Source organism: Mobula birostris, chromosome 2, assembly GCF_030028105.1.
Source record: "Mobula birostris isolate sMobBir1 chromosome 2, sMobBir1.hap1, whole genome shotgun sequence".
Classification (NCBI taxonomy): domain Eukaryota; kingdom Metazoa; phylum Chordata; class Chondrichthyes; order Myliobatiformes; family Myliobatidae; genus Mobula; species Mobula birostris.
Genome location: NC_092371.1, coordinates 198554368 through 198565706, shown reverse-complemented (window position 1 = coordinate 198565706; position 11339 = coordinate 198554368). Strand labels below are relative to the sequence as shown.

Genomic DNA, 11339 nt, shown 5'->3' with positions numbered 1-11339 from the left:
TAGCAGATATGGTATCTTATTTGTATTACTTCATGAACAATATTTAAGCATGCATCAGCAGATTTTCTTTGGAGAGATAGTAATATAGTTTAAGTGAATTATTCACTATCCTTTTGAATTGTCTTAATAGCTTACCAAAAAAACGTAAGGCTAGGAATACAGTAACATTCTTGTACCATGAAGCTGTTATTAGAAGAAAGGACGTTGGACTATTGCACTCATCTTCCCCGTGGTGTAGATTTATGTCCCAAATATGCTATAAATATCAAGATAGTGAAAACTGAATGTTAGTGTGTCCATATATCGACAGCCAACGCATTTGCTGAGTGGAACAAAATGCACTCATCTGCATTGTATTCCTTTTCTTTAGTAGTTTTGTTGGCATATTGTGAAACTTTGGTGGTAAGATGCACTATGTTCATTTTCAAATTAATTTGATTATACTTTTACCATTTAAAATCAAATATTTCTTTTTCCAGATCAGAAAGGTTCCTTCTGAAAATTGTAAGTGTTGCTTTTCTCTGTTACTTGTTTTGAAAGCCTTTAACACAACGTCTTTCTTAATGATTAATGCATTCATTTCTAATTCTTCATTAATTAGATTATGAAGTGGATGTTAGCAATTTAAAAGAGGATATCCCACAAATAAATGCAGGTAATTTATAAGACTTAGAACAAAGAATGCATTCTCTACTATCTTGAAAGTTAAGTCTCTTAAATTTACTAGTATATCCTTCTAAATTTCTCTGGAGTATTAAAAATTCTCATAGCATCTTTGATCAATATGTAGAATTTCTTATAATATGTTTTTCCTTTCCTTTCTGATAGAATACCAAAGGTTTTTGCTTCAGGGAGACATTGCAGTAGTTGTAAGTATGATATGCATTATGTTGGTTCATAATAGATTCATTTGTTGTACCATGCTGTCATCTTTCATGGAATATTGATTTCCTTACTTTGTTTCAGCGAGAACGGAATGCTCGTAAAGACCCAACAACAAGATGGACATTCCCAGTTCCATACATTCTAACAGATAGTCTTGGTAAAATTTTATTTATAAATTATTGATAATATGGAGGTCTTCACACTCATTATTAATATCCTGATTTAAGCATCTAATATTATATGAATGTTTAATGTGCACATTTGAAATTTCTCAATAGTATTTTGCAGGAGAGTGGTTAATCTTGTCCAAACAGGAAAATTTGAAATGTTTACATTGACAGCTTTAGAGACTTATTGAAGATAAACAATCAGAATTCAAAAGTGAAATATTGCTAAATGGACAGAGAACTTTTTCACTTTTGTGTTGATTAACAAATGTATTCACTGTTGTTGTTCATTGTAAAATAAATCAAAGCAGAATAATTTTTGACCCAGAATGATAGGCGATTTCTAGTGCACATGTTGTAGCCCAGAGGATGATCATTTTGCTTCATTAACTGTATATACTTTCCTAAAGTTAAATCATGGGACAGCAAAAGATGAATGCATAATGTGCATATCTGAAATTTCTCCGCATTATTTTGCAGAAGAGGGGTCAATCTTGCCAGAATTCTGAATGATGTTTGAACAGAAAACAAAGTTGATTCTTCAAAACATTTTAAATAGTTGAAAACATGAAAATAAACGTAAACAATAATAAAAATATCAAATTAAGATATTGTTACTTCTTTCTCTAACAGAAGCACAAAAAAACTCTAATTAATAGTTTGCAAACACGAGGAAATCTGCAGATGCTGGAAATTCAAGCAACGCACACACAAGATGCTGGTGAATGCAGCAGGCCAGGTAGCATCTACAGGAAGAGGTACAGTTGACGTCAGGACTCCTGATGAAGGGTCTCGGCTCGAAACATTGACTGTAACTCTTCCTATAGATGCTGCCTGGCCTGTTGCATTCACCAGCATTTTCTGTGTGTGTTACTCAAATTAATTGTTTCCTGGAACATGATTCCTAGGAACTCTGAGCAAGTTTCTACTCAGTGGCTGGGCTCCATGCAGAGCCCATTCACAGAGCACAACAGAAACATGTCAGTGAGCATATGCTCAGGAGTTGAAAGACATAGTGGCACTTACACTGAGAATTTCCAGCAAAATTCATTCTCATCATCTCATAAGCATGAAGTAGCCGTATTTGGGTATCATTTTAAATCATATTTTAAGTAGCTTTTGACCATTACAAGTGAAGAGATTTATGGTCAAACTTCATTTGTTATATTTACATAGCGTTGGTTTATTGTGTAAAAATACTTCAAATGAATTGCTTAAATTCTGATTTTCAGAGTTAAATGCCAAGGGCATCATCTTGCATGCGTTTGAGCAGTTTCGCTTAAAGTCGTGCGTTGATTTTAAACCATACGAAGGAGAGAAATCTTTCCTATCTTTTAAAAAGTTATATGGGTATGTATAAAAATATACAGTTTGATAATTATTTTTTATATATAGACTGCACCAAAGATTCTTAGTTTCATAAAATAGTACAAACTGTGTGCTGTTTTGACTGTGAAAGAAGAGAGCCCAGTATTATTTATCTCCTTTCAGGTACTCTGCAAGCATTAAACAATATAGCAGGTTCATGCTGTAAATATTGACCAGTGCTTTAGATTTCTAGCATCTGTAGTAGTTTGATTTACCCTTACTCCACCTTTTCTATTAACTTAACTTTCTACGTTTGCATTCTTAATTTTCCCAAATTTATCTTCTGCATATTCATCTCTATCTCTCATTAAAAGAGTCCTCATCTGATCACTCTGAAATTCTCTTTGCAACTATTTAAACCTAAAATCTGTATTTAATTCTCTATGATTAATTGATGGTAGATATGTGAGTTATCTTTCTTCCTATCCCTCTCCATATATCGATGGGCCTTGGTGCATTAAGCATGATGTACAAAGAAGAAATATTGTTGATTTTGTTCAAAAGAGACAGCAATATACTTTTAAAAATCTTCTCTAAATGCAGAGACAAAAACTAAATTAATCTTCAGGAAATCTCTGGGAAATTTTAGAAAGAAATTATGTTTTAAGTTGAAAAAAAAGAGAAGAGAGACTGAGAGAGAAATAGGAAAGATCTGAAACACCACCAGTACTAATCTCATTCAGTCTCTCCTGGCCTACACCATGTCCCAGCCCTTCCCTTTATTCTCCCTGTCCTGCTCATCTTTTCCATAACGTAAGGTATAGTGTGGTTCGTAACTTGATTTGCCTACACCAGGATCAGGAAGAAGATCCCTGCACTTCATTTCAAGCTACCTTTGGAGATGGTTGGAGGCTCGTCTTTTTAATATTGTGCAGTGTACATTGACAGTCGAATTAAATATTTGAGCTATAGCTGAGTTTGTGGCTCTCTGCAGGTACCTGGAAAGAATCCTTGCATATTCCTGCAGCTTATTTTAATCATGAACTTGGCGTGCATACTATTTATGATTGACTTCACAACAACAACACCAAAGATCTGATGCTATTTTAATATCAGCATTGCAGTTCAATAATTCCATTTAATATCAGAGATGAAATCTCTGAAATTCTTGAAATTCTTTTTCTTTGCAGACATCCACAAAGACAGAAGAAAGCCCCAAAGAATGAGTGGCAGTTAAAAAGTTAAAACCCCAAAGCCTCCCCCATTCCCCCTCCCACGCACAAGCAGCAGCAAGGCAATTATCCTCCCCCACCCCTACCCATCTCTATAAAAATATTCATCAGCACCCTCCACTCGCTGAGTACACAGCTTCTGACAGCTGATCTGTGATCTGTTCTTGATGCTTCATTCTTTCCTGCGACATTTCAGTCAGTGGCACTGGCTTAGAATCAGTCCATCCTCAGGGCTGCAAAACCTCACAACCTTGAAAGTGTGCTCATTTTCTGGGCTGCGTCTGTGAGGTATCGAAAAGCGGCCGGTTGTGAGCTCCTGGGAGCAGTTCCCACCACGGCAAAGAACCGAGGTCTGAGTGTAACTTCAGGTCAGGGTCTTTAATAGAACCCCAGCCACCCTGAAAGGGAAAAGGAGAGACTTCAAAGTTAGAAATTAAGCTGTTTTCATAGATGAACACAAAAGAGTCACAATTTAGCACCAACGTGTCTCCTCCTCGGTTATGTCATGGAAATACGGAAATATGTCCTGTACATTGCTAAAATGACCATATTTCAAACATATCTACTGGATTCTAAACAACTATATCTTTTCTTCTTTGTATGTAATTGTCAAAATACTGTCTTCATTGAACAGGTGCTGGTCTTTTATTGGTAATAACCACAATGGCCAAGATTTGTCCATTGGTACGTGGTGTGACACAAAAGCTATTGTTGAGCATGAAATTCTGCATGCACTAGGATTTTTCCACGAGCACTCAAGAACAGACCGTGGTAACTACGTTAATATTTGGTGGAATGAAATTCAGCCTGGTAAGGTTTCAAGTTAACAATCTCATAGGTATATTGGTTTAGTTGAGCGTACTGACACAGATCTGAAAGGATCTGGGCTTGACCCTGTCCTGCGATGCTGTCTGTGTAGAGTTTGCATGATTTCTCCGTGAACACATGGGCTTCCTCCCACATGGTAAAAACTTGCTGGTAAAGTAATCAGCTCATTCCAATGACTTCTGAGTGTAGGGTGGAGGTAAAAAGAATCAAAGGACAAATGATGAGCATGTGTATGGGGAATAAGTATCAGGGAAATAGGGAGGAGATGGGACTATTGGGATAACTATACTGGGAGCCAATGGGCCAAATGACATTCTTCAGTATCAATTTATACATCAGGTATTTGTAATTTCTTTCAAATGATACTTTAATACCTCTATGTTGCAAAAGAACAATAGGATTGCTTAGTTATTGGTATAAAATCTGTAATTCTAATTAAATAAATTTAACATTTAATTTAATTTTGAAAATAAATTACCCTTAACTGCTGCTGAATGTCAATGTTGTACTTTTGTTCAGATAAGAAGATAAATTTTGAAGTGTATGGCGATAACATCACTACTGACCACAACACTCCATATGATTATGAATCTCTGATGCATTATCCACCATTCTCCTTCAACAAAAACGATAGTGTGCCAACCATCACTGCAAAGATACCAGCGTTTAATGACATTATTGGACAGCGATTAGACTTTAGTGCTCTTGATCTGCTGAGGTTAAATCGAATGTATAAATGCAGTAAGTTCAGTTTTCAATTCATTTTCTTGATGACTATGGTCCTCTTCAGGGATATTGATTAATTTTGATTTTCACATAAACCTTTATCTCAGATGCCACTCTCACACTGTTGGACCAATGTGCATTTGAGTTTCTTAATATCTGTGGCATGATCCAGGGAGAACAGGATGCTACCGATTGGGTTCATGTGAAGAGCAGTCCTGGAAATGAAGATCATACTATAAATGGAAAATGCAGAGGTGAGTGTGAACCATCAAGTTCTTTCAATTTCCCATGATCACCTAATCCACCATTCCGATTCTTGCGCCTGTTCTGTCTTCGGGAAACATCATGGCTGATCTGGATCTGAACAACATTTACCTGCCTTGTTTGCATAACCTCAAATAAACTTGACTAAAGAAATCTCAGTTGTGACATTTCAGATTGGCCTACTCCTCAAAAGCAGTCTGAGAAACAGTTTCAGATTTATACTACCTTTAGTGTGATGAAAAACCTCCTGATATTACAGCCAAATATCAGAAAGCTCTCATTTAACAATTTTCCTCTTAGTTCTGGACTTCTTGGTGAAAACCTTGATATCTCTTGACCTATCCTGTCAAATGTTTTAATCCCCTAAAACTCTTATCTTTGACTGTGTTTTATTTAAGAACTGCTGTTGCATATTAGTTATCATTTTATACTGAACATGTAATAACATTCCTAATGATACAATCTGGATCTTATTAAATATGAATTTGATTCCAGGTGAAGCCACAATATTATTAAATGCCCATACACTAAAATAATAGGGTAACATTAATTTGGCTTGCCTGGTATCAAATGACATCTGGTCTTCAGATATGAATGGCAGAGAAAACCAGTATTTTGATTTGTCCAAATATGACTAAAAGGGTTGCGGAAGTGTGATGAATTGTTTCTTTCTTGCTTTCTCAATCTTTTTTATTAAGTTTCCAAATATTAAACATAATAATGATAATAATACATAGAGATTAAGATTACATTAATAACAGTTAACATATACAATCACAGACTCCGAGTAACATATGTAATTTAAGCCTCCCAATCTCTTAATAACTGAACATGAAAAACATTCAAAAAATTTTATACAAAGAAAAATTTTAAAATCAAAAAATGATTTAGAGATGAAGATTGGTAACGCCTGAAATAGATACAGAAATTTAGGTAAAATAATCATCTTAGTAGCATTAATTCGACTAATCAATGATAGGGACAATGAGGACCATTTAGTAAGCAGTTGTTTAACATGAAAAATTAAGGGTAAAAAGTTAACTTTAAATCGATCCTTATACTTCTTAGTAATTTTAACACCCAAATAAGTAAAATAATCAGTAACCAGTCTAAATGGTGATTGTCTATAAATTGGAACTTGCATATTTAATAGGAAATGATCACTCTCATTAAGATTCAATTTATAACCAGAAAAACTACTAAATTGAGGAAAAAATGATATTACTGCAGGGATGGATTTCTCTGGGTTGGAGATATATAGTAACAGGTCATCTGTATATAGTGATGCCATATGCATCCCATTCCCACGATTCATGCCAAATATATTGGGTGAATCACGAAGAGCGATTGCCAAGGGCTCCAAGTCAATATCAAGTAGTAAAGGGTTTAAAGAACAGTCCTGTCTAGTACCGCGACAAAGCCTAAAAAAGGGGGATCTCTGATTTTACTAAGTACAGAAGCCAAAGGTATATGATATATCAATTTAATCCAAAATATGAATTTTGGGCTAAAATTAAATTTCTCAAGCATATTAAATAAATATTCCCATTCAACTCTATCAAACGCCTTCTCGGCGTCAAGCAAAATAACACATTCTAGAGTTTTAGATGAAGAAGTATATACAATGTTCATTAACCTCCTAACATTAACATACGAATAACGATTTTTAATAAATCCTGTCTGGTCGTCAGAGACAATTTGTGGCAATACAACTTCCAATCTAATTGCTAATATTTTGCAAAAGATTTTGGAGTCCACATTCAACAAGGATATAGATCTATATGATACACATTCAGTGGGGCCTTTATCTTTTTTAGGAATTAAAGAAATAGATACTTCATAAAAGGATTGTGAACATTTACCTACAAATAAGGCATCCTTAAAGATTCTACATAACCAAGGAGAAAGTAAATTTGAAGAAGATTTTTAAAATTCTACTTTATACCCATCCAGACAGGGTGCTTTACCAGATTTAATGGAAGAAATTGCTTTCTTTACTTCTTCCGTAATGGATGCATCTAGTGTTAAACATTCATTAAATGGTAATTTTGGAATATTCAATTTCCTTAAAAACTCATGCATTATGGTAGAATCATCAGGAAATTCTAATTGGTATAAAGAGGTATAGAATTCCTGAAAAGATTTATTAATTTCGTCATGGTCAACCATTGAAATACCATCCTGTTTACGAACTTTTATAATCTGACGTTTAGCCGAAGCAGTTTTCAATTGGTTGGCCAGTAATTTACCTGATTTATCACTATGTATATAAAATTGACTCTTAGTTTTAAGTAATTGATTTTCAATCGGGGATGTTAATAATAAACTGTGTTGCATCTGAAGTTCAACTGTCTTTTTATAAAGCTCCAGATTAGGAGCAGCAGAATATTTTTTATCAATTTCTTTAATCATATCAACCAATGTAAATACTTCATTATTAATTCATTTTTTCAATCCAGCAGAATATGAAATAATTTGTCCACTGATATATACTTTAAAAGTATTCCATAATATCCTGCTGGAAATTTCTTCCGTAAAGTTAGTTGAAAAGAAAAAGCAATCTGTTTTTTAATAAAGTTAACAAAGTTTAAGTCCTGAAGTAGAGTAGAACTGAACTGCCATTGCTGAGCGCTGAAAGTTACATCAGTTAATTTGATTGATAGCTTCAAGGCCGCATGATCAGAGACGGTGATTGAATCGTACTCACAGGCAGTAACAGACGAAACTAACAGAGAGTGCATAAAAAAGTAATCAATTCTAGAGTAATTATGATACACATGAGAAAAGAATGAGAACTCTTTATCTTTAAGATTTAAAAACCTCCAAACTTCTAAAATTCTGGAGTCAACTGAAAAGGAATTAATAAAAATAGTGGATTTGTTTGGAAGTACCTGATTGGGCGCAGACCTGTCCATTGAGGGATTCAGGCAACAGTTAAAATCGCTGCCCATTTTCAATGTATATTCATTTAAATTAGGAAGAGATGCAAATAAATGCTTAAAGAATTCAGGATAGTCGGTATTTGGTGCATAGATATTAACCATAACAACTTTTTGATTATAAAGTAAACCAGTAATTAACAAAAATCTACCATTCAGGTGTGAACTTGTTTCATAGTGAACAAATGAAATTGAGAAATCTATGAAAGTAGGGACTCCTTTCACCTTATCCTGTGAGTTGGAATGAAATTGTTTACTTTCCAAGACCTAAAAAACCATCGATTATCCTCCTTCCTCACATGAGTTTCCTGGGCAAAGATAATCTGAGCATTCAATCTATGAAAAACTTTAAAAATCTACTTCCATTTAATCGGATGGTTCAAACCAGTCATATTCCATGAAACAAAGTTAATAATACTATCCATTTTACTTGAATAGCCATATGGTATCTGAAGGATTAACCTTAATGCATTGGAAACTCATAAATCAGGAAGATGGAAAAAGGTTTAAAGGGGAACCAGAAGTTACGACAATTCAGACCATATTTATAGTTTCAGATAAGCCCAGATGAAAACAACTAAATTAAAAATAGCCCCACTTCCCAGCCACAAAGCCTGAAAACTGGCCAATAGACAGCCAGAAAGCTATCTAGAAACTCCCCTACTCCCACCTCTCTTGAAGGCCAATCTCCAAAATTGAAAAGAATGCAAAATACCACACACAGTCAAAACATTGAGAAAAGAATGCCATAAAAAACACCAAATAAATGTTAAAAAGAACAGCTGTTTGCAAAACATTTTGAAAGGCGAGATCTTGGAAAGTGAAACAGAATACAATCTTATTAATATTTCAGGAAAAAAACGCATCAATCACCAAATCAGATTCTCAATTATTTTCAAAAACGAACAATTGAAAAAATAAAATAAAATAATAAAGGGGAAAAAAAGGAACTTTAACATAAAAGCGTGATAAACATTCATACTTCAAAACAAACTACGAGTATTATTAAACTGAGGGCAAAATCCTTCAAACTTTGAAAGTCCAGATCTATGAACTGGTTATTAACTTAGAAACCAAATGAGTACAGACATGAAGAAACAGTAAATTTATTAGACTGCTGAGATTGAACATTGATCCTCAAGGAACTGATGAGTTTCGTCCACGGATTTAAACCATTTACGTGATTTATCAGGCAGAACAACCCTTAGGTGAGCTGGAAATAGCAGAGGTGGTTGGAACTTTCTTTGATAGAGCTCTGACATCACCGGTTTCTTTCATTACCTCAGGACTGTAGTCTTCAACCAGGCGAAACTTGAGGTCTCCGTGTTCAATAACCCCTTTCCGATGGGCAATTCGAATTAAATGCTCCTTACTATGCAGATAATGGAATCGGTGTAAACAGGTCAAAGCTTCAACTCTTTAGGAGGTTTTGCTCTTAAAGCCTGCTGAACATGATCAAGTATAGGAGGAGAAGAAAAATAAATTGATCAGAGCCGAACACATTCAGAGCCGAACACGTCCATTAAAAATTGAGAAAGGAATTTAGTAAGGTCACCACTCTCAACGTCTTCACGGCGTCATATTATTCGCAAATTCTGTCTACGACTGCGACTTTCCAGGTCAATAATCTTGACTTTATACTGTTCCAGTGTTTGAGTGGTCAAAGTTAATTTCTTTTCCAACAAATCCAATCTACGATATCTCTGTCTACCAGCTACATCAAGTTCGGAAATTTGCCGCTGCTGTTTTTCACTCTCCCACTTATGTGCTCCCAGTCTACCTTCAATCTCCTTTAACAATACTTCCAAAGTAGAAAATCTTTTATCAAATTTATCATCCAGGAGCTTCGACATAGCTTCCAAAGTGAGTTGAGACTGTTTAGGCTGTTTAAAATCACCTTCTCTCCTTCCATTTCCATTACCTGCTTCCTTGCCTTCGGCTGATGCCTTTTTCCCTCTGGTATCCATTCCAGTGATTAAAAATCAAAGTTCAAGCATATAAAAGTGTTATAAACACTTTAATATAGATAGTAAAAGGGTGGTAAAAAGATTGAAAAATGAATGGAGCAAAGCCAAAATGCAACTTACTCCATCTAGTGCCCCAAGAAAACTTAAGAATTGTTTTGTGATCCAAAAAAAAACGATAACAGTTCTGAGGTGCTGTGTTTTTAACTATTTTTATCTAAGTATGTCCAATAAGAATTGAAATCAAAGAACAGAGAAATCTACAGCATTGTGACTTAGAATTCTATTTACGATGGATGGCTTTCCTGCTGATAAGAAAAGTTTTTGACCTTGTAATAAATGATGCGAAGCAGAAATAAGACCACAAGACCATAAGATATAGGAGCAGAATTAGGCCATTTGGCCGAATGAGTCTGCTCCACCATTTCATCTTGGCTGATCCATTTTCCCCCTCAGCCCCAGACTTCTGCCTCCCCCCGCCATATCCCTTCATGTCCTGGCCAATTACAAATCTATCAACCTCTGCCTGAAATATATATAAAGACTTGGCTTCCACAGCTGCCTATGGCAATGAATTCCACAGCTTCACCTCTCTCTGGCTAAAGAAATTCCTCCTCATCTCCATTCTAAATGGATGCTCCTCTATTTTGAGGCTGTGTCCTCTGGTCTTAGACTCGTCCACCACAGGAAATATCCTCTCCACATCCACTCACCATGGCCTTTCACCACTTGATAGGTTTCAATGAGGTTATGTCTCATTCTTCAAAATTCTAGTGACTGCAGGCCCAGAGCCATCACATGTTCATTTAACAAGCTGTTTAATCCAGGAGCCTGAATGGAAATTAGGAAGAATATGACCTGTACCTGTTGCCATAGCTTCCAATAAGATTGACACAAAGGTTGGGGGTGTTGTGGACAGTGTGGAGGGCTGCAAGACGTGATAGTGGGACATCGTTAGGATGAAAAACTCGGCTGAGAGTGGCAGATTGATTTCAACCCAGATGAGTGTGAGGTGGCTCATTTTGG

The 11339-nt window shown here is 35.4% G+C and overlaps 1 pseudogene; it reads left to right on the top strand.

Moving 5' to 3' along the window:
* Positions 1-336: 336 nt before the first annotated feature.
* The window catches only part of LOC140209944 (meprin A subunit alpha-like), a 28046-nt pseudogene continuing 17043 nt past the window's right edge, over positions 337-11339 (top strand).